Below are 27,165 nucleotides of genomic sequence, written 5' to 3' on the forward strand. Positions count from 1 at the left end.
ATGCAGCCTGGAGCTTTTGTAACCAGATATAGAAAGTTCAGTGATCGTGAAGATTAACACTGGTGCACCGACTAGAGTCTGACAAGTGACAAGCAACAAAGGACAATATATCTATTGTGATTCCTAGTTTGGGGACACAATACAAAATTGTAACTTATTAGGATCTAATCCTCACTACGCTTGGAATTTAAAGGAAAACAACCCCCCCCACCCCGCAATTTTGTTTGTAGATCATTGGCATGATTCCTCTTTGTCAGACAAAGAGAGTCTTAACTTTGGAATGGAGCCTAGATTGATGATGTCATACAAGTAGCAGGTGACTGATCTCCACTGTGGTAATTCCTGGTCTTTCTCTGCAGTCTTCGGCTCCCTATCACCCATCTCTTAACTTTCCCTTGGGAGGCTAGTGCTGTTTTCTAGAAAAGCCTCCTCCATTTGGTTCTTCTCTTGCAGAGGAGATAAGAAATAAGAGCCTATGTACACAGGCTTCCGATGACCCTAGAGACTAGTGGGAGATTTGGAAAGAAGAGATTTGCTAGAGACATCAGTGCCAAACCTCCTGTAGTGACTTTGACCCCCCCAAAAAGAAGTTTAAATCTATACTCAGAAATCTTGACATAGAACATGACTTTTGATGAATGAAGACTGATTTCATGAGATTTCAGAAATGGCCTGAGTTTCCTTTGATCCTTTGGTGGTTTCTCAGGTACATGGACCACGGGGTTCTTCAGTTGCCTCTCAGTTTCCTCTACCTCTCATTTAATCAGCCTCCTCCTTCTCACCATTCTCCACTACTATTAGGACTTTGATTCTCTCTTCTAAGAATTACTTTAAGATTCTCTCTTCTAAGAATTACTTTAATAGCTACACTTACTTACTGTGTGACTTTGGATGACACAGGAATTGCTGTTAAACAACTTCCTTCTCTTCAAGTTTAAGTTAATTTTAGGGGTACCTGGATGACTCAGTTGATTGAGCATCCAACTTCATCTCAGGTCATGATCTTGTGGTTTGTGAGGTCAAGCCCTGCATCAGGCTCACTGCTGTCAGTGCAGAGCCTGCTTTGGATAATCTCTCTCCCTCTCTCTCTCCCTCTCCTCTATTCATGCTCTCTCTCTCAACACATAACCCATTAATGCTTGGCAACATATTAAAACACTTATTTCCATGTGTTTGAGTGCATAAAAATAATGTGAGTTTTCACTTTATAGATTTCCATAAAAGAGAGTAATTTTTTGTTGCTGACACAAAATCTAGTTTTCCCAAACAAAAGTTAAATCATGCTGGAGTAGCACAGAAGCACAGGAGAAGCACATGACTCAGTAATTGTGTGGTAAGGAAGCTTTTGAGTAACGACTTCTGGTCATTTTAAGAACAGTAATCACAGTGTTTAAATGTTCACAGAGTAATTATCAAGAGACCATTTACTGAAAAGAACACTCATCCTGGAAAATATTGGAAACTTTATTCATAATACTGTTTCTATTAATAAGAACTATGTCGGGAGGCACCTGGATGGCTTAGTCAGTTGATCTACCAACTATGGCTCAGGTCATGATCTTGCAGTTTGTGAGTTCAAGCCCTGCATGGGGCTCTGTGCTGACAGCTCAGAGCCTGGAACCTGCTTCAGATTCTGGTCTCCTTTTCTCTCTGTCCCTCCCTTGCTCGTGCTCTGTCTCTATCTCTCAAAAAGAAATAAAAACATTTAAAAAAATTTTTTTAAAGAATTGTGTCAATAAAATGTCAAAGGTTTTTATTTCTGATGTCAGAGATTTAAGGTGATGACAACCTGAAAAAGAATCAGAACCCCCAGCTGAGGGAGTAACTAAAGTAGTAGGTATCATTGAACTGGGTTTGGCTGAAATATTCTCCTACAAAGTACAGTATACTCTGGCATATTTGTATACACAGGTAGAAGATGACTCATCTCCAGTGTGAGTAGATTACAGAGATTGTGTAGCTTATGCTATGCATATCAAAATTTAAATTCTTAGCTTATCTAATAACTCCTTTACTGTGTGAGGGATAGCAAGTGGTTTAACTAATCTGAAGTTTATTTTCAAAATTAAATGAACTCTGAGAATGCCTACGATGTTTAATTATTTGCCCTACTTTCACAAGTGGGTTGGAGTTAATTAGAATAAAGATAAAATTGATTGGTTTCAGGGTGCCTGTGTGGCTCAGTCAGTTGAGGGTCCAATTCTTGATTTCCACCCAGGTTATGATCTCACAGTTTGTGGAATTGAGCTCCATGCTGACAGCACAGAGCTTGCTCGGGATTCTCCCTCTTCCACTCTCTCTGTCCCTCCCCAGCTAACACACTCTCTCAAAATAAATAAATAAACTTAAAAAAATTGATTGATTTCTACTTCTGGCCAGACTTGAATTTGTGAGATAAATTTTCTGGATAAAGTTTGCTAGATTTCACTAAATTCTTGGCTGTTTTTTTCCTGCCCTATATTTTTAGGATGAGCTTTGGCCTCTCCCTGAGGGTCAGTACAGTATTACATTTGGCAAGTATCTCATATTCCCAGGTGATCTTGGCCTTTCATTGTTTAGAATATTGATTTTAATTAGCACTAGTGGATAAGCACTTCTCACTTCAGCTAAGCTAAATACTCTAGATGCTTTTGTTTCACTCCTCTTATCTTCAAAATGGGGGTGGGCATTTTTCCACCTCTGCAAATCAGTAGAAGAATTGCAGATGAAGAGCTCTGTGCCAATGGAGCTGATCCATGAACAACCAAAAGAATGGACCCAAATGAATTGTTGGTGCATTTTTGTTGTAATAGACAATTACTTACAGGTGTGCCTGTTGAGGAGCTCTAGATAGAACAGAGAATTCAATAGCTCCTGCCAGCAATGTGGGTTGTAGAGATAAGTAGAAACTAAAAGTTAGCATATGATAAAGAAGAAAGCTAGTATTTAAGTAAAGAAAGCCCAAATAGTGTGACTCAGAAGTTGCAAACGTTTAGGGTTTCCAAGATCCCCAGTTGGCCCTCTTGGTAGTTTTCCATGGAGATGTTCCATTCAGGTTTCTTTCACCTGCTGAAGTGATCTGAACCTGCCTTGCATTTCCTTCCATTAAGCATTGAGCATTGAATATTTTTTCCAAATCCTCTGGTGTAAATATCAAGTTAATTTCAAATGTCAGAAGAATGTTTTTAGGAAGGAGAAACTGTTTTTGAAGAGCTTTTTAAATTTTCTCATTAATTTCCTGGGTTTATTGCTTAGAACTTGAGTCTTAGAGATTGAATCTAAAACTGCAAACAAATTTTTATCTCTTTTCAGTAGGTTTATTTTTCATGGTATATATACAGCAATTCTGAAACTATTTTGTGTTTTATTATTAGACTGAGAAACTGAGAGGGGACATTCAAGCAAGGAAGATCATTGTTAGGTTGGAATGAAAGGTACTAATCATTGGAGGTATCGGTATAGGCTCATCATTTCTTTTTTTTTCTTTTCTTTTCTTTTCTTTTTTTCTTTTTTTTTTTTTTAAGAGAGAAAGCATGAGCAAAGAGGTGCAGAAAGAGAGTGAGAGAGAATTCCAAGCAGGCTTCACATTGTTAGCACAGAGCATGATACAGGGCTGGAACTCATAGACCTTGAGATCATGATTGAGCCAAAACCAAGAGTCAGATACTCAACTGAATGAACCACCTAGGCACCCCTATACTCATTATTTCTGATCTATATAGTAGCTTGACTTCAAGATGGCTGCCGTCAACTACTTCTCTCCCTTTACATACTTGCCAGTCTGTCATTTGAGAGGCAGTATCTTTTTCTCCACCTACTTTAATGTAGGTGTAAATTTCATAATTTAGCTATGTTGTTGAAATGTCACTAACAAACAAACACTATTTCAATCATTTTTATTGGTCAATCAGCATTCAATCATATCAATTCTTTCAAAATGGCACAACAGCTTGAAAATAGGTAACCATTAATTTGATACAGATACAGTAACTGGTTAAGTGATATATATTTATTATATCATATATTTAATTATTTCAAAAGTATTACAAGCTATTATAAACTGTATTATTGTTCTCAACTATTTGCTGCCACTCTCTGAGAGTGGAACATATTCCCTAGTTCTGTACCATCAAATTAGGCCATGAGATTTGGGCAGCAATCTTTTGAAATGAAAGAATGGCATGTGTGCAAATCCTATCATAAAATTAAGAGATGGCCTGTGGTCTGCCTGCCCCTTCTTATTCCCTGCCTTGGTGAATGTGTGAACAGATGTAAAGATCAACCTCTATCAGCTGGGGCCCCAGAATGCAGATTATGTGGAGGACAGCCCTCATGCTAACTCATGATGTATGTAATGTTTGAGTGAAAGATACCTTTTGTTTTTAAGACACAGAGATTTGGGGATTGTATGCCACTGAAGCATAATTCAGCCTATTCTGTTTCACAAGCACTTGGTTAAAAAAAAATAAAGTTTTTAATAATTGATAATGACAACTACTATCCTTTATCTCACCCACCCCCTTTCAGAGGCAACCAAATTTTAACATTTTAAGGTATTTCTTCTGATGAATAACCATCAGTAAATTATATCTTAATACTATTATTTCTTGTTTTATCAATTTCAGACATTATTTATTTCCCATTATAATAAGTAAGGTTTTAGTTCTCTTACACTCCTATCTGATTATCTATCTTCCTAAAACAGTTAAATAGGCATTTTTTTTTTTTTGACATTCAAACGTCACCATTCTCATTATTTCCTAGATTCTAGGTCTTACTTTTCTTGGTTTATTCCTTCAAGAAAATTCATAGAAAAAAGATTTTAGATGTTTTCTGAGCCCTTTCATGTCTTAAAATATTTTTATTCTACCCTCAAAATTAGATTGATAAACATCTAGCTAAGTATAGAATTCTGGATGAAAATCATTTCTTTAAAAATTTTAAAGCATTTCTCTACTGTCTACTGGCATTCTGTTGACAAGTCATTGACATATTGTTGAGAAGTCCAGTGTTATTTTGATACTCATGTCTTTGTAGATGATGTGTTCAAGGTTTTGTTTTTCTCAGAAAGCTTTTAGAAAATTCTCTTTTCTTAAATTTCACAACAATGATTTTTGTGTCATTTTTTGTCATTCATTTGAGCTGGACACTCATTTGAGCCTTTTCTTTCTGTGTGTGTATATAACTCTTATTAGCTCTATAGTAAATTCTCTTGGATAGACTCTTTTTCTTTTGTCTTTTCTTACATATATTTCCACCTTTTACCCCTGTGGATTATGTTAACTCTGTATTTTTGTCATATTTCTAAGAAGATTCATTTGGCTATATTTCTAAACTCTTGTTTTGAAGTTTTTATTTTGACAAACATACTTTTTAATATCTATTAACTTTGGTGACCGTTAGCATCTGTCTTCTCTTCCTCTTTCGACAACTTTTCCTGTTACAGCTATACAGTCAGTTCATGTCACCACTGGGCCATGCAAATTTCTCTGCCTATTTAGTGCTCTAAGCTGACAACTTCCTATAATTTATTTTATTGTGTTATAATCTTGTTTTCTGTAGCACTTTTCTTTTAGCTCCATATTTTACTTCCATATTTATTTTTTAGTTTGTTTAATGTTTACTTATTTTGAAGGGCAGAGAGAGAAAGAGTGCAAGGAGGGGAGGAGCAGAAACAGAGGGAGACACAGAATCCAAAGCAGGCTCCAGACTCTGAGCTGTCAACACAGAGCCTGACACAGGATTCAAAGTCACAAACCATCAGATCATGACCTGAGCTGAAGTCAGATGCTTAACTCACTAAGCTACCCAGGCACCCTCTTACTTCCAAATTTAAAGCTATAATATAATAATTGGAAATATATTTTCTCTATAAGAAGTATATTAAAAAATAATCTTCACTTTCCTTAACAGTTAAGTTTTTCTGAAAGCAGAAGAAGATATGAGAATATATCATTTTAATCTGGAATTTCAAAAACCAATCTGCTGATAAAAGTTTCATGCAAGAATTGTGGTAAAATGTGACCTTCAAATTTGAGACACCCAAGAAGATAAATCCTAGTCACAGTCAGACATGATATCTAAAATTTATGAAGGAAAATATCAAAAAATCTAAAAGGAGTCTGACATAGATCTACCTTAAAGGGGAAAAAGTGACTCAAGAGGACAGCAAGATTACTTTACATCTAACACATTTTAATAAGAAGAATATGCTTACAAAATGAGCTTTCCAGAGTTTAAAAGATTGGAAAAAAATATAGAAGGAAAAGCCAATATATCATAGCAGTTGAGTGCAAACGCTGAAATAAGATTGCTTATTTTAGTCTAATTGCACTGCATAGCAGATTCCTGACTTGGTCAAAGTCCTTGATTTCTTATTTGTAAGATCATTTAATAATACATACCTTGTGGGATGTATTGAATATCAAACAAGATAATGTATAGAAAATATTCAATAAATGTGACATTAAATCATGACATCTAGTTAACATCAGTACAAAGTGTGAAACAGGCCTGAGAACAATATACAAAGGACAAAGCTGGAAATGAAACAAGGCTTACAAAAATATCAAGAACAAACTAAAAAAATTTTTTATCTTAAATGCAGTCCCAGGAAAATAAAGAATAGGTGTGATGATTTTGGTGAATAGCAACATGTTAATACATAACAAAGTGAAAATATGCCAGCATTTTCTCTTTCTTCTCTGTCAAGTGATTGTGATATTGTGAAGAAAACTTTAAAAAATAATAAAGCAATAAGATTGTAACAGAAATTAGAATGGTTAAAGGGAAATTTTTTTATTCAACATGAGCTTAAGTCCCCTAGATGAATTCTCTTCCATGGTACCGTGCAAAGATTAAACATCAAGTCATTGTCCATGGTCTTTAAGGAAATGTTCTCAAAAAAGGTATTCAGAAACAGGAGAAAGGATACTATTTTTCTGAATTTGAAAAAGAAGATAAATGACGTAAACACTATAGCCTGGTATCCTTGACATTAGTCTCACATAAAAGTCTTTAACAAATACAACTTTTGGAATACTTAGTGAAACCTCATTCGTGTGAACAAGGGATTAATTTAGAATGGCTTTCCATTTTTGATGAGAGTTTTAGCAAAGTATCTGGTATACTGTCATCAAGGTAGTAATACAGACAAAAGACTGATAAATGAACAAATCAAAATTTGAATGAGGTTTTATAACTGTATAGCTCCATTGTTCTTTCTGAGATTCTGTGTGTGTGTGTGTGTGTGTGTGTGTGTGTGTGTACGTAAAGATTTTTGTTCAGTGACTTCAGTAAGGACATGAATATAATGCTTGGCAAATTGACAACTCACTAAACAAGTAACCATTGACATGAAATGAGGGTAGAAGGAAATAAAATATGTTAGAGAAATGGATTGTAAGATTATGATAAACAGGGACACCTGTGTGGCTCTGTCAGTTAAACATCCAATTCTTGATCTCAGTTCAGGTCATGATCTCACGGTTTGTGGGACTGAGCCCCACATCAAGCTCTGTACTGGGTGTGAGCCTGCTTGGGATTCTCTCTCTTTCTCCCCTTCTCCCCATCACCTTTTAAAAAAAAATAGATTATGATAAACAGATCTAATACGACAAAATTTAGTAAGGCAAATATTTATAACAGATAAATATGTAAACAAACATAAGTAAAATATAAAATAAAACTTACTTTTATATATTATACAATATGGTTATATAAATAATACATTAAGGTTATGTATTAATACAATAACACAAATATATTAAGCACGTAACAAAATATAAATTAAAATCCCTCCCATCGATAATCACAGGATTAGGATGGATGGTCATAGCTAATTAGTTCATGTGTAAAAATCAGTTTGTTGTTATAGTTGCCATCAAAGCTTAAAAACAGTGACTAATGTGATACGACTAGGCCAACAATTAATATATAGTCTAAGCAATATACATAAAATTTTAGAGTCCAGAACAAGGACAGTGATTTTCACCCCTCAATGATGTACATATTAGGCCATTGAATTTCTATGTACATTTCAGAAACCTGTGTCTACATGGGATGGTGGCAGAATTTAATAGTAAGAAGACAGAAGAAGAGAAAAATGTGGAGTATTTGGTATGAAGGAGAATGGCTTTTGAAGAAAAAGTAATATGCTTGAAAAACTTTCTTAATCATCACTGGATTTGTAAGTGCTGAAGCTTAGACAAATACTTTTTCAGTTCTGTAGAACAGAAAGGAACAATAATCTCCACATAGATTCCATGGTTCTATCTACCTCACAGCTGGGAGAGGAGGAAGGTAAGTTTATGTAAAAGACTTAACATAGCCTGACACCACAAGCCACACAATACACAGTAGCTATTAGTTTTGTTGCTGCCTTCATTCTTTGGGGTGTCATTTCCCACCCTTCTTGCTGATTTTCCTACTGATCTGAGAGCAAACTCGATATAAATTCAGACTTCGTCAATTAATCGTCATATATCTCTTCCTAGAATCTTAGGGTGATAAAGGCGATAAATGAAATTATTTAGAACATCAATAAGAATAAAACTTTTTACTACTACTATGGTAATCACAGAAATTTGCCCAAAGATATTTCTGCCAGGAGACACCGGCTCTTACTCATTTGTCCACTAGAGATTCAGCTGAGAAGAAGCAATAAATTGAGTTTTCTTCCAAATGAGAAGAGCTGTTTTTATTTTCATTATTCCTGGATTCCTAGGTTTACCTCTGGTAGCTATATACACTTTAAAGTGATGTTTCTTTTTTCCCCCTCAAATATTTCTTTATTTATTCCTGAAAGAGAGAGACAGCGTGAGCAGGGGAGGGTCAGAGAGAGAGGGAGACACAGAATCCGAAACAGGCTCCAGGCTCTGAGCTAGCTGCCAGCACAGAGCCCAACGCGGGGCTCGAACCAACGAACCGTGAGATCATGACCTGAGCCGAAGTCGGACGCTTAACTGACTGAGCCACCCAGGCACCCCTAAAGTGATGTTTCTTTATTGAATCAAATACTTGACAAACCAGCCCAAGGCAGGTTGTTATGCTTATTTATGTAACCTAGTAACGTGGACTCTGGTTTTCTACAGGAAACATCACTGAAACATTCTACAATTGGTTAGTGAGTGCCAATTGTAGAATGGTTTTATAATTTATATATAAAAAATATAAAAATATACCTTATATACATTTATATATAATTATAATAGTTCAAGTTTCCTAAAATAATTGCCTTGCATTACAGTGGTTCCTGAGTCATTTCATTAAGTCTCACGGACTTAACTTGTGATTTCTTATAGTATTCAAGGCTACCTATGACTCTTCCACAATTAAGAAAATGAAGTACATGTTTATAAAAATATTTAATCATCAAAATGTATGGTAAGTCTGATATATGTCTTAACAATAAGCAAATTTTAAGACATTACCTTTCTTATGAATACTATGAATTATCATCATCATCACTGCCATCATTTTTAAAAGAAAGAGAAAATAATTAGAAATGACCCAAACTCTTATCATAATTAAGATTCAGAGTTAAAACCAATTACAACTTCAAATGAAGTCTGTGAAATCTGTGGGATGTTGTAAAAAGTTTAAAAAGTTGCCTAAAGCACGTAAATGGTTTTTTCTACTTTGCTCTTTTGCTCCTTTATTTCTACCTGCTTTCTCCTGTTTGCTACGTTTCCATTTATTCACTTATATTTGTGTCCTACTTTGTTTTTTCTCTTCACTGTTACTTATGGAAAATCCTCCCAAAACCATGCTTTATATGTAAAATATCTACTTGTCATATAAGAAATATATCTGGCTTTTGTCTTGAGTTCTGGCACAGAGCTTCTAAAAGATTTGGAATTTCCTGAGTAATAGGAATGTCTTTTGCTATTCATAACAAGCCCCTTTTGGAACACCTGAGTTTATAATGCAATGACTTAGGTTGGGTCTGATCTCCAGACCAGGAGATTAGAAGACTGGAATTTTTAGCCCTATCCATCTGTCTCTTGGGAAGGAGAAGATGTGCTGCAGACTGAGCTCTCTTGAACAAGATGTGCAGAGTTTCTAGATTGATGAGCACACTGAAGTTCTGGGGAAGTAGTGCACCTGGAGAAGGCATGGAAGCTCTTGCTCCTCTGCCCTTGACCTTGCCCTACATCTCTTTTCCATCTGGCTGTTCCTGAGTTGTATCCTTTTTAATAAACTAGTAAAGATGAGGAATTGCTTTTCTGGGTTCTGTGAGCCATCTTAACAAATGATCAAACCTGAGGAGGGGATGGTGGGGGTCCACAATTTACATCCAGGCAATCAGAAGTCTGAGTGGCCTTTTAGACTTGTGACTGATGTCAAAAGTAGGTGTGTCTTTTGGGACTGACCCCTTTAATTTGTGAGATCTGATGTTAACTCCAGGAAGGTAGTGTAGGAACTAAACTGAATTGCTGGACACCCAGTTTGTGCTGGAGAAATGGAGAAGTAGCTGGTGTTAGAAAACACCATACTAAAAACACTTCAAAATCAGTATGATTAGATAATTAGATGATTAGATAATTGCTGTGATAATTAGGTCCCTGCTTATTAATAAAGTGTCAAGAGTTATTATGTATGCCTTTTGTATTTAAAGACTGATTTTGCTCACTTTTTTAATGAGCTAAAAGTAGGACATGTGGGAATTTCTGATGTAGCCTTATTAAAAGACACTGAATCTGTAAATGCCAAGTAGTATGAAAACATTCTATGCAGGGGTGCCTGGGTGGCTTAGTTGGTTAAGCGTCCGACTTTCGCTTAGGTCATGATCTCACGGTTCGTGGGTTCGAGCCCCGCGTCAGGCTCTGCGCTGACTGCCAGCTCAGAGCCTGGAGCCTGTTTCAGTCTGTGACTCCCTCTCTCTCTGACCCTCCCCTGCTCACGCTGTCTCTCTCTCTGTCTCCTAGAAATAAATAAGCATTTAAAAAAAAAAACATTCTATGCAGTTTGTCGTTATAGTTCTTATTTAATACACACGCAGTATGTAATTATTATTGTACTAGCTGAGAGAATCTTCTCAAATTATAAAGACCCATTGCTTAATTGAGGGCAGTACCGGGTGGCCAAATGTATGCATTGAATGAAAATGAATTAATTTTGTGGTCAGTGAACTTATTTTAAAAATATACATATAAAAATTAAATTTGTAAAACATCCATATTGGGATGAGATTTGTATTTTGGATAATTTCTTCACACACTAAAACTATTTACATTTTGATATAACAACTTGAAAAACTTCTTTCAATGGTTGAAAAAATTCAAATGCCTTGAGGGGTTAGCCAAATAACAGACTAGATCTAAGATAATGGGTAATGGTGAAGACTGTGAAATAGTACATTTCTAACTAAAGCATCCACAATCAATCTATTAAAAAAAAGTGAGTGGGCAAATAAATACAACTTTAACAATACTATAGAAGACTAAATCCTATTTATAATAGCAACAAAAGAGAGAGCAACATTTATAATAGGAACAAAAAATATACAATTGGACAAACAATAAGAAAATGGTAGAGCTGAATGAAAAATTAAGTTATAAATCCTCAGTCTACAAAAATCAGAACTACAAACAAATATTGATCTCTTCACACTGGGTTTGTTTTTCATAGTGAAATGTGTACAGCAATCCTGAAGCCATTTGGAGTGTGTGTTATCTGGGTGAACAACTGAGAAGGGCAGTGCCAACAAAGGTGATCATTGTGGGCTTGGAACAAAATTAGACGTATCAGTATAAACTCATTAATTCTAATGTAAATATAGTAGTTTGTCTCCAAAGATGGCTACTATCAATTTATTCTTGTCCTATACATGCACATAAGTCTGCCTAAGAGAGGTGGTATCAGTGTCTCCACCTTTTGAATCCCAGCTTGTCTGTGTCTACTTTTACAAGCAGAATTTTCAGGCAAGGACATTGGGCCACTTCCAGACTTTGCCTGTAAGAACAAAGGCAGTTCTGCTTCCCCCTCTTACTTATGGGATACCTCCTCTCAGAATCCACTCATCATACTATGGAAGCCTAAGCTACATGAAAAGGCCACCTAGAAGTGCTCTAGTTGAAAGTCCTGGCTGAGCTTACAACTGATGGCCAGCATCAACTGCCAAGTCTTGGATGTCAATTCCAATCAAACCTCTAGACAGCTCTAGCCCTGGCCACCATTTAACTATAACTGCTTAAAAACCTCAAGTGAGAACTACCTTGCTAAGCCCAGTCAACACACACAACTGTGAGAGACATTAGTAAACTGTTGTTTCAAGTCATTATGGCTTGGGGTGGTTTATTATGCAGCAACACGTAGCCAAAAACTACTGAAAGACCTTGAGGAAAACAAAAACAAAAACAAAAACACCATTCCAGAAGCAATGATCTTAATGCCCTGGTCAGAGTTCAAATTTTTCTAAATATCTTTCTTCATTAAGAGGAACCAATTTTTTGTTTGCTTTGGAAATGGATGATTGTGGGGGTACCTGGGTGACTCAGTCTGTTAGGCCTCTCACTCTAAATCTTGGCTTGGGTCATGATCTCATGGTTCATGACCCAAGCCCTGAGCTGGGCTCTGCACTGACAGCACAGAGCCTGCTTGGGATTTTCTCTCTCCCTCTCTCTATCTCTGTCCTTCTCCTGCTTGGGTGCACAGCTCTCTGTCTCCCTCTCGAAAGAAAGAAAGAAAGAAAGAAAGAAAGAAAGAAAGAAAGAAAGAAAGAAAGAAAGAAAGAAAGAAAGAAAAAGAAAGAAAGAAAGAAAGAAAGAAAGGAAGGAAGGAAGGAAGGAAGGAAGGAAGGAAGGAAGGAAGGAAGGAAGAAATGGCTGATTCTGGGGCTGATCCATGGATAGTACAAGAGAAGTCTTAGAATATCTTGTGCCAGAATATAAAGGAGTGTGACTAATTAAGCAAGTCAAAAGGACACAAGGAGGCAGTACAAAGGGGACAGATCTGGGGCAATTTGAGAATCAAAATAAATGAAGACTAATGGATTAAAATCAAATCGAATAAAAAATAATCCATGAGTTCATATTGATAAGAAAGAGAGGAGAAGGAAAAAAGGAAAGCAGAAAAAAAAGACAAAAGAGAAAAACAAAGTCAACTTCTTCCTTATGTGTGATGACTATTATAGAGAAGAAATATTGAAATTTAGAAACTCATCACTTTGACTATCATAAGAAAAAAAAAAAGACTTTAGGTAAGAATCATTAATGGATGCTGGGACACCTGGATGGCTCAGTTGGTTAAGTGGCTGACTTCAGCTCAGGTCACGATCTCACGGGTTCGTGAGTTTGAGCCCCATGTCGGGCTCTGTGCTGACAGCTCAGAGCCTGGAGCCTGCTCTGGATTCTGTGTCCACGTGTCTCCCTGCCCTTCCCCTGCTCACGTTCTGTCTCTGTCTCTCAAAAATAAATAAATGTTAAAAAAATTAAAAAAAGAAAAGAATCATTAATGGAGGCTAAGCCAAGGTGAGAAAGAGTCAGATAAGGAATAGGATGCCTACATAGTGTCAAAACACCTCCCTGCAAACCATTTATTAATCACAAAAAGGAAAATAATGACAATACAATGGAGAAAATGGGCAAAGTCTTGACAAGGTGACCAAAATTGACATCACCAAGGAAGGGAACATGGGCATCTTGTGCTGCCCAACAGGGTTCCTTGAGAAAGACACAACATCTGTTATGTAGCATTCCAGCCAAAAATACATAACCAAAACCCAATTAGGAGGAAATATTTGAAAAGCCCAAACTGAGTGACATTGTATAAAAATAACTGGCCTGAATTCTTCAGACATGTTGTAGATGTCCTCACAAACAAACAAGCAAAACCAAAGAAGGGCTGAGGGACTGTTCTAGGCTGAAGAAACTAAACAGACAAGACAACTAAAGCCAAAATTGCGATTCTGGACTGGATTACATATTGGGGGAAGTTGTATTAGGGAAAAATATTGGCATAAGTGGATAAAAGTGGAATATGGAAAGTAGGGAAGAGAAATATACCCATGTTAAATTTTCTAAATTTGATTATTATACTGGGGTCATAGAAATTACCATCGTACCAGAGTTATCATGGTTCTTAGAGAATACACATTGAAGTATGAAAGAGTAAAGGGAATGATATATGCAACCTATTTTTAAATTGTTTTTTTAAAAACCTAAAAACCAATATGTGTGTTAGTGTGTGTGTGTGTACAGAGAGAGAGACAGAAAGAAAAAGCAAATGTGGCACAATTGTGTAAAAATGGGTGAGTCTAGATAAAACATATATTGGTGTGGGGCACCTGCATGGCTCAGTCGACTCAGGTTAAAGCCCTGTGAGTTTGAGCCCCATATCAGACTCTGTGCTGACAGCTCAGAGCCTGGAGCCTGCTTCAGATTCTGTGTCTCCCTGTCTCTCTGCCCTTCCCCCACTCATGCTCTGTCTCTCTGTCTCTCAAAAATAAATAAACATTAAAAAAATATGTTGGTGTTCTTTCTCCAAATTTTCAGTATTAAATATCGCTTTTTAAAATTTTAAAATTATAAAAGAAACTGTGTGGGAGATACAAAGACAAAAACTATCTTTAAGTCCAATTCTATCCATGAGCTTCCAGGCCTCTGAGTTAACATATCATTTGATTTATCTGAAGCAATTAAGGAAAGAGTTAAAACCCCCATCTAACTGCAGTAAAACTAAAATCAATTAAAAGACCTTTAAACCATCCACCTCAAGGCTGATTCTACGTTGTAACGCCTGGATGTGATATCGTCCTAAAAATTAAGTTTAAAAAAGATGGGGGAGATCAATTTCAAAACAAGAAAATAACATGTTGTGAGAATTTCAGCTTAGGGCCAAAAACTTGAGGACTGTCAGGGACTTTGGGAGTCAGACTATCGGCCTGGCCGGCTCTTTTCCTCTTATCACAGGAACACTGTTATCTGGTGGTTTGGAGAATAAGGGGTTATACCATATGACACTTTTCCAGATCACAAGCTTTCACCTTAAATGCCTCTCAAAAATGGTTATTTTTTGCTAAAACAGTTCCTGTCATTAGGGTACACTTTTATATATCTGCTTGTCATCGTGCTTCAGCTAACATTATTTGGGGTTTATCTGTCAGTGCCATGAACATAAGGCTTATTTATGTTCAGTTTGCTGATTGAATATTGTTAAAAGGCAAGAATGTCCATGGGTAAGAAAAAACATGTGAGCTTCATGATAGAAATGCAAATGGATTATTCAGACCCAGCTCTTCCACCAACATGCAAATCATTGATGATCACTGGCTCTCGTTCATCTGTAGAAAGACTGAGTTAAGTTAGACCACCTCCAAGACCCATCCAGATCTAATAATAATCTTCATCATCCAATTCAGAAATCAATATACTTCCATCCGTTACTTGAGACTGAAGATGTAGCTATTCACATCAGTTATCCCCATGCTTTTTGGCTGTGCTCCCTACTGGGGAACAGGTTAATTATGGATCCCCAACAGATGTATATTGAGCAACATAAGATATCAATTTACTGTTCCACTAATAGGAAAATTTAAAATAAACATTAAAAATATACATTCAAAAGGAAAGAGACAAAAAGTAAATTCTAATTGGGACCCTAACACTCCTTGCCCACACTAGTTTGGATATCACCGTTTTGTAGGAAAAGTCTGAATTTCTACATGTGTCATTTGAGGACAATCATGTTTACCCTCCTAGCTTCCCTCCCCACTGCTCTCCTCATGCCCTCTACCCTCCTGCTACCTGGGATTCCTTAGCATTCTCTGAACAAGTCATGCACTGTCACACCTCCTCGTGTTAGCTCTTGCTTTTCCCTTGTTTGTCTAGTCAGATGGAAAACAAGCATCACACATATGCTACCTCGTCTTTAAGACCTTGACCCTAAGTCATCTCTCCCGTGAAGACTTTCTTCAGCATTCCAATTTGATTTCCTGCCTCAGAGTACAACACGTCCACCACACAGGATGGTGCACCAAAGTGGTGTGTGTAAGTTGTGTTATGCACATAAATTATATGTCTGTAAACTCCACAAAATGCTGGTGTCTGAAGACCAACATTATTTTTATCTTTGCCTGACTTCCAGTAACTTGTTTGTGGCAAGGGCTCAATAAAAGCTTATTTAATTTAATTTCTTCAGGGAAGTTTTGTCCTATTGCTGAACTATTCTTTTCAAAAGACCCTGTTTCCTAGTACAGCTGTGAAGGCAGTGATCCACTGCACCGAAGATTAGAAGGACGACCAGCGGTCACGCATCTTGTGTATACAGAAGACTGTGTGTTACTGAAGATAACAATTATGATGAAACTGTAAGCCTTGATGTCTTTTCTCAGTAACAAAGTGTTGTTAAAAGAATCTGTTCCTGGGAGGTAAGAAATAAAATAAAGTAAATAAAAATCATGATTTAATTGTTAAATATGCCTGCTTCATTTAATATTTAACTGGATCAAATGAGTAATAACACATTCCAGGAATAAAGTGTGACCATTAATCTATTTTTTTCCTAAACCATTTTCAGCTTTTCTGATTCACGGTGAGGGTAGCAGAACATCTCATGCCACTGTGTGGAGACCAGATTAAGCCAGGAAGGGGGTGGCGAGTCAGGACTGTGGAGTTCCTGGTTCACACAAATAACTGCACTGCCTTAGGGATGTAAGAACCAGAGAAAGCCCACAGTCCGGAGTTAATGAATGATACTACGGCAAAACTCACGCAAGGAAGCAGGCTGCCTTTGTGGTTATGACTTATGACCTTCTGTACGTAAAAATAGCTATTTTTTATATATTACTCCAGGGACTAATATTGTGCTGGTTGTTTAACTGGGTGCTAGGTTGATGGTAAAAATAAGATTGATTACTTGTAGAGCATTGGGAGCTCCTAGACCAGGGGGTTGTAGCCATTTGTTTGCCAGGAACTCTTTTGAGAAAGAAAGGAGCCATGAATAATTTACAAAGATGTGTCATATACTTAGGAAAAAACATATATCGCTGGGACGTCAGGCTGAAAGGTCGTGGACTTCTGTTCTCTCCTATGGTTTCATAATTTTTGTGTCCAATTCATCATTTCTGTGTTGTGCTTTTTCAAAATCAAGGCAGTCATTTGTGTGGTTCTTAAACAACTTCTTAAAACTCTGACCTTTCATGAAAGGTTTCCAGAAGCATTTTGGCAGAAATATTAATGGCCAAGAACCAGGCCAAACTTCCTGAAAGTTTTAGCAAAGATTTTCTTTTATACCAGTTAAGCAAAACATCTTGAATTACATAGCTTACGTGTTCCAAAATATACATTTTTCAAATAAAATGAAGAGTAAGTAAATAAGGCTTTAATATATAGTAGAATTAAGTCAACTATCTCCATGTTAAACCTCGGCCCTCCTAAGTCAACAGTTGTCAGTAACACAATCACACAGATTCCTAATTATATGACCAATATTGAAAGGTCATGTGAGTATTCTAATATATTTGAATCAATATGTATTATTTGTTTTACTAAACCTAGACCAGTAGAAAGACTTATATGAATGATTCCATGTTATAAGAAACTCTTCTGTACAATAATGCATTAACTTATTACAACATTTTCCTAAAAAAGAGAAAAAAATCTCAGGCCACAAGATTCAGGAAAAGAATGAGCAGTTCTAAAACTTCAGCTGAGGGTAGGGGGTGCCTGGGCAGCTCAGTTGGTTAAATGTCCAACTCTTGATTTCAACTCCATGAGTTTGAGCCTCACATCAGGCTCGAACTGTGCTGACAGTGTGGAGACTACTTGGGATTCTCTTTGTCTCCCTCTCTCTGTTCTTCCCCAAATGTGTTCGCTCTCTCTCTCTCTCTCTCTCAGCTAAGGGTAATTTAAATAAGGAAGGAATAATTTTTAAAATCTTGGCCTTTGACCTCAAAATAGAATGGTAGATCTACAAAATCTGAAGCCTATGTATTGTTCTGATTATTCCTTTTTTCTAGAGCAGACGCTTTAAATTATTATGTTTTAAATTATCTATTACGCTTTTTAAAACCTCAGTTGAACATGTCCTTATAAAGCAAAAGAAATATTTCAGAATAGTTCAGCCTAGTTTCAACAAGATCTGATTTAGAGACCTACTCTAAGAATAGGAGGGAAAAAGAGTATTCTAAAATATATAACTGACTTCTCCTAAAACTTAAGATATGGAGAAAATTGAACATCTTGTCCAATTTTCTGTTCCCCATGTCTCTTCTGTGATGAGCTGAAGGCTTTATAAACATAAGCCTGGTGTGTGGTCAGCCAAGGTCTCAAAGGGCAGGGTATTTCTTACTCTGTTTTTGTTGGGACTTTGAGCTTATCTCTTCTGCTTATCCCAAACCAAGCTCTGTTGCCCCAACAGTTACTCCACTTTGGGAACTGAGGAAAGCAATAACACTCTTTGGACCATAAGCACCATAACTTGGAGGGGTGGCAGCGTGGGAACGAGAGAGGCTAAAATACAGAAAGCAGGCTGAATGAACAGCGAGTGGGGTGAAGCCAAAGACATCCTGTCCCAGAGAACTTTTGGGGACTGTCACATGAACTCAGTGTTCAGCGAGAAACTGTATATTTAGCCACCATTCTCACACAGGGATGTAAAACTGAACCGTAATAAATGATTGCTTATTAATACATCTATTTTATTAAAATGCCTTACCTAGTAATGCCTCCTTCATTATCTAAATTGCTCAGAATTAGAGGTGCAGACTTAAAATTGAAGTTCAGGTTTAGAAAAGTTAACTCTAGCTATCAGATGGAAACAAGAATATATGTTCTGCCATTTATAATTCATAAGGGGAAAACTAGCTGATCCAAACACAAACCTATCTATACCACGTGACAGGAATCTAAGAAGCAAACCCATGGTGCTCATCTAGTCATGGCCTAACATTTCATGATTACATAGTGAATGCTGTGATGTGTCCTTATGATATTCTTAATTCCTCCTCAAACTCCACATCTGCTTAGTCACCAAGATTTACCCAGTTGGACTCATTCCTGAATAACACCTTTCTTCCACCATCTGTGTCATTGCCTTGATGCTTCCAGGTGGTCTATACACAAGGCTACTGAGAGTGGCATCCAACAGGCATGGGGTGAGTCCACAGTCTTTTGCACACAGGACAAAGCCCAGCTCCTTGGCATGGTCTGCAGGGCCCTGTGTAGTCTTGCTGTTCCTCCAGTCCTTTTAAGGTTTCTAGCTTTTACATGGACAATTTCCTCTTCCCGGAAAGATATTTCTTTGGTCTTCCCCTGGGGAACTCCTATTAATCTTTCAACACTAATTCAAATGTCAACCTCACCCCCATCCTCACTCCCACAGGGAAAGTAAGCGTGCATCCTTGTTCCTGCAGAATTTTGCTCATATCCCTATTAGGGTATTTATCACATTCTCATGCAATGGTATGGCACAAAGAACAACTTCAAAGTTGACTCTGTGTGTGTGTGTGTGTGTGTATGTGTGTGTGACCTCATTAAACTACTGTAACTGACATCATCTACAAAATGGGAATAAATACAGCTACCATACGGAGCTGTTATAACAATCCGAGAATGCATTAAAGCATCAACACAACTCCTGGCTGTAGTAAAAATTCAACAAATAGAGCTGAAATAATGATTACTATAACAATTATTACTGCATTAATTATGTGTGTAAATATTAATGTAAGATTTATTAAAATTCCAAGAGGGTAAGATCTGTGCCTTTTTATATAATCTTCATCGCACATATACATAAATTTAGTTTTTTGGTTTCTCTCCTGCATATGTTAATGAATTTTCTCTTTTCTGACATAACCCCAGTTGTATAAGACTCCTTCCTAGGATCTTGTCTCTGGAAAACATGGTCAATCTGAAATGGACATACCAAAGTCCTGCTAAAACCGTAAGACACAGGCCTGATGAAGAATATAATTTTTAGTAACTACAGTGATCCAGTAATGTGCTGAGAATGCTTACTCTAAATATTTATAGTTCCTTGCTTTAAAAAAAAAAAAAGAAAGAAAGAACGCCTGAAGTACTTTTGAAGGAGACAGCGATAGGTAGGGTGAGTATTGAATGTGCACATGCACAGGATATATATTACCATGGAATAACCCAAATGTTTAAACTATGTTTGCACTGTTTGTTCCCAATACTCCAGATGCCCTAAACTTTCCCTAATTTCCCTAAAGGGATTAAATTAGTACAACTATATTGAAGACTTGGTATGAACAGAATTTTCACCATAAAACATTCCTTTAGTGTTTTATATTTTAGATCATATTCAGGTCTCTGAAAAAATATGCCATTTCAAGAACTTTATTTCTAACCTCCTAACCTGTCCCCAAAGAGTGATTTGTATTTTATAAACAGATATGTTCAGGTTAAAGCCACACTGATAAAAAGCAGAACACAGCATGTCTTACAGATTTCCATTGATTTCTCTGCATTGATTTCATTGACATGAAATGGTCCACTTCTTGCATCGTCCAGAATTCTCCAGAAATTTTTAAATTATATATTTTAATTATATTTAATTGTATGTATATTACATTAAATAGACTTAAATTATATATTATTTTTATATTATATGTATCTTTTAATTTTCCATATATTTATTTATTTTTTTAATGTTTTATTTATTTCTAGGAGAGAGAGAGAGAGACGGCGTGAGCAGGGGAGGGTCAGAGAGAGAGGGAGTCACAAACTCTGAAACAGGCTCCAGGCTCTGAGCTGGCAGTCAGCACACAGCCCGACGCGGGGCTCGAATCCATGAACCACGAGATCATGACCTAAGCGAAAGTGGGACGCTTAACCGACTAAGCCACCCAGGTGCCCCAATTTTCCATATATTTAATTTTACGTATGTGTGTGTGTGTAGGTGTACATATATACATATGTGCTGGGCAGCTAATGCCTGTTAGTTACTATCATACACCCAGTCTCCCTTCTTTCTGCTCATACCTTGCTCATTCTTCACAAGTACATCCCACCAACCAGTCCTCATATGGTCACCATGTAGTTATGATCTCTGCTGCTAACTAGTACTGTTAACAGTTTAATCCTGTTATGTCAGATGTGCAGTGTGTCATTAATTCTAAGATGCACACTTTTTTCATATTTTAACAACTCTCAAATAAGGATACATCTTAATCAAAGACACACTGACAATATAATTTGACTTTGCTTTTCTTTTTTAGTGGCACAGACAAGTGATAGAGTATGTCATAATCTATATCACCTTACATTCAATGAAAATTAATCTTGCTAGTATTTGAAATGCCATTTTATACACTGTCCATATCCTGCCTCTATACTTTACTTTCCCAGCTTGTATATGGGATTATGTTTTTATATTATTGTACTCCTAACCACTAGAATATTATTATTTATGTTTTAGGAATTCATCAAGAATTTGATTAACAATTATGGAAACATCATGACCCAAGGGAGCCAAAATATTCTAGATTTCTGAGGAAACATTCAGTTTCATTTTATTGTAAGTAGCATAATATATTTATTGAGGTAGAGATATATTTAAATATGATTTAATATATTTTAAAAGGTTTTTCACAAGGATTAAGATAAAAGATTCCATCTCTTCTTTATCACTAAGATACATCACTAGATGTAAAAACATCACTAGATGTTTTTCTTTTTCTTATGCTTTCTCAGCCTTTCCTGGAAACTTAAGGATAATAGGAACCTCTTATAGGACTTTGACCATTCCATCTTTCTGTGCTGGACTTTACCTGGCATGCTAGGGGACAATAAGACAAAATTTTAAGAACTAGTTTTCTCTGTAGTTCATATTTTAGTGTTTCTTGTCAGAGTGAGAATTCATTCCAAGGTGTCCTGTACTGGATGGTAGAAGTATTGATGTTCATTGAATTTATAGAACTTCCTGTCCCTTAATCAAATAAAGTCCACAATTAACCTACAGACAGATATAACATTAAAGATTCATATTCCAAAGGTCTGGCAATAGCGACTCACCTTCAAAAATCTCCACTTTATTGTATGCCAAATAAATTCTGAAATAAGTACTTAATTTTTAAAATTGCACTGAGTTGTATTTGTCTTATGCTCACTCACCGCTGCCACTGCCTGACATAATACGGCACTGGGTTTTACCTCTCTTCTCCGCCAGATAAAGATTCATTTTATAAACAATTGTTAAACAGCAGCTACATGTGGCGACTCTGCCAGGTCAGTGAAGATACGAAAGAAATTGCCTTCAAGGGACCTACAATTTAATATAAATATTCAAGACATGAGACCTCACCTGCCTCCTAAGGATGTCACCATTGTTTGGGAACAATGACATTGAAGCTTTCCTCCACTGTTTACATTGAAGCTGAGATGAAGCAGACATTGAAGAAAACCACATTTCAGCTCCCTTACCTTATCTGGATGTCAGAGGCCTAAAAATAGCATAGATATCTTTAAAGAAACTAGTGCCAGAGGAAATACGAATATTAAAAAAATCAGTATCCATTTAACATAAAGAACAAGTTTTTACAGTTCAGAAACATAAATTTTCTGAGCTCAGAAAAATGAGGCATCCAGGCATTGAGATTCCAAGAAAAAGAACCCATTTCGGAACTCTGAGAAATGTGCTAGAGGAGTTGCAATCTGCTCTCCCCTTGATGCCATCACGTAGGTGCAGGAGGAGAACGTGTGTTATTTGACACGAAGCCCGTGTGAGGCCACGTCAGAGCCTAACTGGCTGGGCAAGATTTAACTTCTATCTCTGTGTGCAGAAGCTGGACTACTCAGACCACCGGCAACACAGATACCTTCTAGCCAGCTGGGACTGACAATCATACAGAGAGTTTGTGAAGACACGCACTGTGTGTGTGTGTGTGTGTGTGTGTGTGTGTAAATACCTAGTTAGGTTACAGTCAAAAAGGAAATACATCTTGGAGGTCATAAATGATTTTAGACTGAGAACTAATTATTCAAATAATCTTATTTTGCTTTAGAATTTACATATGTAGTAATCAGGTCGAGTGACTATTAACTACAAAAATGTGCAGTCGAATAAATTTATTACAGGATTTGGAAAAACAGGTCCTGCAAAATTTGGACTGCAAAGATGTCTTGTTAAATGATTAAATAGCATTAAGAGAATATTAGGTAAAAACAAGTAGATGAAGATAGTGGTCATTTCTATCCCATCTACCACCCAAAATATATGATTTTGAGTGGTTCTACTGGGTGAGGAAGATGAACCAGGTTGGGAGTGAACCACCTAAATTGTGATTTTACTTTAAAAATTTCTCTTTTGGGGCGCCTCGGTGGCCCAGTTGATTGAGCTTCTGATTCTTGATTTTGGGTCAGGTCATGACCCCAAAGTTGTGGGATTATGTCCCTGTCGAGCTTTGTGTTGCATGTGGAGCCTGCTTAAGATTCGCTTTCTCTCCCTCTGCCCCTTCCTTGCTCACACGTTCTCTCTCTCTAAAGAAACAATTTCTTTTAAAAAATTTCCTTGATTAAAATTTTCATGTAAAATCTTATGACTTCATAGATACAAACTTAAGTTAAATCTTACCAAACTGCACATTTTAAGCATGTGCATCTTATTGTATATCAACTATAGCTCAATAGATCTGCAAAAAATATCTCTGTAGGCATTTATGAACTTATACACGAAACAATACAGTGGGTACATTGTACTATTTAAGGAAGGAGTAGTGTTTCAGAGAGAGTTTGGTCCTAGTGCTTTAATCAAATCTTTAAATCCATTTACTCAGACATCTTCTTCAGAAGTAGGACTTCTTGAAGCCTTCGTGATGAAAGGATAGTAATACTAAATGATTAGTATGTGCTTCCCAAGCTGTATGTGAAACTCCGTTACTGTGTGGGTTGTGCCATTCACAGCAAGGTAGTCAGAAATTGCTTCCCTGAAGTTCGGAAGGACCCAATACCCCCATCCCAATTTAGACCTGTAAACACTGCCCCATGACCTCCACCAAAGCCCAGGTAAGGAGCTAAGTGCTTAAGGACTGAAGAAAACTGTCCTCTGAAAAGAAATAAAATGAAAATTATACTTAAGGAAAAACTTAGGGATAAATGTAAGGTTGATGAATAATGGCAATAAAAATATAGCTGCAATTGCAAATCTGAAAATACTGCAAAATATTGCTAAACTTGGGTGGACAATACTAGACAGAAAGCAAAGACTGTAGACTATAGAAGAAACCTTCCTATGAAAACTGGTATAAGAAGAGGTGCCTGGGTGGCTCGGTCAGTAGAGCACCAGACTCTTGATTTCAGCTCAGGTCATCATCTCACGGTTCATGCCTCCCTCTGCCCCCCTCCCCTACTTGCATGCTCTTTCTCAAAATAAATAAACAAGCATTTTTAAAAAGCAGTATAACAAATATTAAGCATGAGAGTTTATTTAAACCTTACCATACGTAATCCCATTCTCCATACATATTGACTGGTTTATAGTTGTGGGAGGAAAAAGTTCTCTTAAGTTATGGACATTTAATTTGTTACCTTCAATAAGTTTCTGTTGAAGGGATTAAATAAATTCTTAGACTTCTCTTCTGAATTAATTTCCACAATTTCTTTTAGAAATACTCAGGAAGAACAGACCAGGAAGACAGACCAGGAAAAATTATGTATAACCTAAGTGTCATTTTAACAGGAAAAGATGTTAGGTTTAAAAGAGTTATCCTATGAGTGTTCTCCACCCTTGTGGATTTTTAAATATCATAAACCAAACACAAGATAGTCCAGTGTAACTAAGGGAGGGAGACACATGTAATCAGTTAATAAGTCTATTTGCAGTTTTGGATTGAATAGGAGATGAAAATAAAGCACGAAAAAGAGTGAGAGTACCAGGAGGAAAAAAAAACCCATTTGCTTCTGATTTTATGCACACATACACATACAAAAATAAAATTTGTAGCATGTGACTTGAAATACAAAAAAAAATCATCAAAATGTGTACTTTGTTCCAAACAGTTTGCAAGGGCCTTCGGAGCCACCCCTGGTCAAGCTATGCGAAGGCACCGGGAGACATGTTAGCAGAGGCAGTTCCATGGATGCTGAGTAATAGAACAATTGGCAATGCCAGGACTCAATGACCTGTGGTCAGTGGCACATACAATGGTCTTCTGGCCAATTTAGGGCTGTAGTTATGTAAAGGGAGAATCTTCCAAGAGGCAATAAATATAGATTGTTTCCTTACATAGCCATAGTCCAAGATCAACATCACACGATTAGAACTTTTAATTGCAAATTCTTCTAGTGTATAAAAGTGGTTGAGAATACAGATGGTTTTGTAAAAAATGAATATCACACTATTTAATCCTTGCATATGCCAAGATAAAAGAATGAGAGTCTACCACAGTATTATATGACTAAAACATGAACTTAGAAATGTTATGGCTTGCTGCTTTCATGAAATGTGTCCCCCTCCTGCCCATCACCACCAAATAGCACTTCTCTTTGAGTGACATGTATGGGCAAAGTAGACAGGAAAATGATGCACATATAATAAATTTTTAAGTAGTTTTAGGTAATGACTATTCTTAGAAAAATATAGCAATCATGTCCCATGAAGAATTAGTTTTTCACTTGGCTTGATCTTGGTGACTATTAATAACAATAAAATAATCCATCTCAACCCCACTCAGGGTGGTGGATTATCCCAGCTTTTATTCTCTTTCTTCATACCCTTGGCAAATTGATTTCATCACAGGAAGAAATGTGAGATGAAATTCAAACCAAGCAATTTTTCAACCTAAGATGTAACTTGGTGGGAAACCAGCACTGCAGTAAATAGGAGCATTGAGCAATTATTATTATCTGTAGAGTCAGTAATCTAGAGTGAAACAAACAGGTCCTCTGGGAAGCACAGCCCTCCTCAATCCAAATTTCCCCTTTCTTGCTTAGTAATGTGCAACCTTGGGCAATTTGTTCAATTTTGCTAAGTATCCTTTATTTTTTTCATCTGTATAATATGGAGAATGATGTCCATCATAGAATTTTTGTGAAACTAAGGTGATAATATTTTAAAGCACAATCCCTGGAAAATTATAGAAACGCAACAAATGGAAAGTACTACTGTCACTGTTATTATTTCAATGTTGAGTATCATGTCCCCCTTTGTAGTTCTCACTGGTAATTGAAAGGTGCTTCATGAACAACTCTACTCACAGTCACAGTTAGGTTTGTACGAGAAGCAAGTTTACAAGTGCATGAACAAGGATCTCCCCAACATTGTCCCAGGAGAGCCAGATAGCTAAGCGTGGATGTCAATGTTGAGAAAGAACGACAACCAGAACTATTGGTAAGAAAAGACTGTTGTACTGAAAGATGATGATATAGAGGAGGTAGACAGAATTAAAAGGATATTCAAAGGTCTACCAGGCTTTCCCCACCACCACCACCATCACCACCACCCATCCCTGGAAAAGAATATCAGGAATGATTATTCTTCTTAAAAGAATCATTCAATATTACAGTCCAGGGTTTCAAGAGAAAATTCAAAACATATATCATCTGTCTTCCCACCCTGTCCCCTGCTGCCAGTCCCCAAGTAAACAATAATCTACTCTGTCAATACACCTGAGTTTGAATTTTCTGGAATTTCACATAAATGGCATCATAGTATGTACTTTTTTAGGGAGTGACAAGAGAGCTTACCCAGAGTCTTTCCCCAACTACTGCTAGATGCCTGAAGTTCCACTTTCAGTACATTGTCCTCTTAGGGGGGTTCTGAACCCTGATTATGCCACAACTTCCTGCAAGAAACCGATTGATTCTGTGAGCCACTTTCTGAGGATAAAAAACAACAAAAAACAAACCCACACTAGTGTCCATGCCAACAAAATGTTCCATATAAGTTCAGGGCATTCAGAGGAAAAAGTTTGCTTTAACTTAAAACTTTTATAGACGTTAAATATGATTAGACTAAAAATCTCCATCTATTTATCACATCAAAGCTGGAAAGACAAGAGAAACTCAAAGCTCCATGGAGCTGTGCGGTCATATTTTGCAGGTTGACCAGAAGGGGTTTTATTGCCCAGGGGATTTTTTTTTTCTCCGTTATTTAAGGAAGCACTACACATGATGGAACCAGCTTTCTTCTACTGTTGAATAATAGAAAGGTTGTCTTTTTTTAAAAAAAAAAATTGCAATTGGCTTATTGTGTGTGGTTTTGAGGGGGAGGGATACTATTTCA

Source organism: Crocuta crocuta, unplaced genomic scaffold, assembly GCF_008692635.1.
Source record: "Crocuta crocuta isolate KB4526 unplaced genomic scaffold, BGI_CrCroc_1.0 scaffold235, whole genome shotgun sequence".
NCBI classification, from domain to species: domain Eukaryota; kingdom Metazoa; phylum Chordata; class Mammalia; order Carnivora; family Hyaenidae; genus Crocuta; species Crocuta crocuta.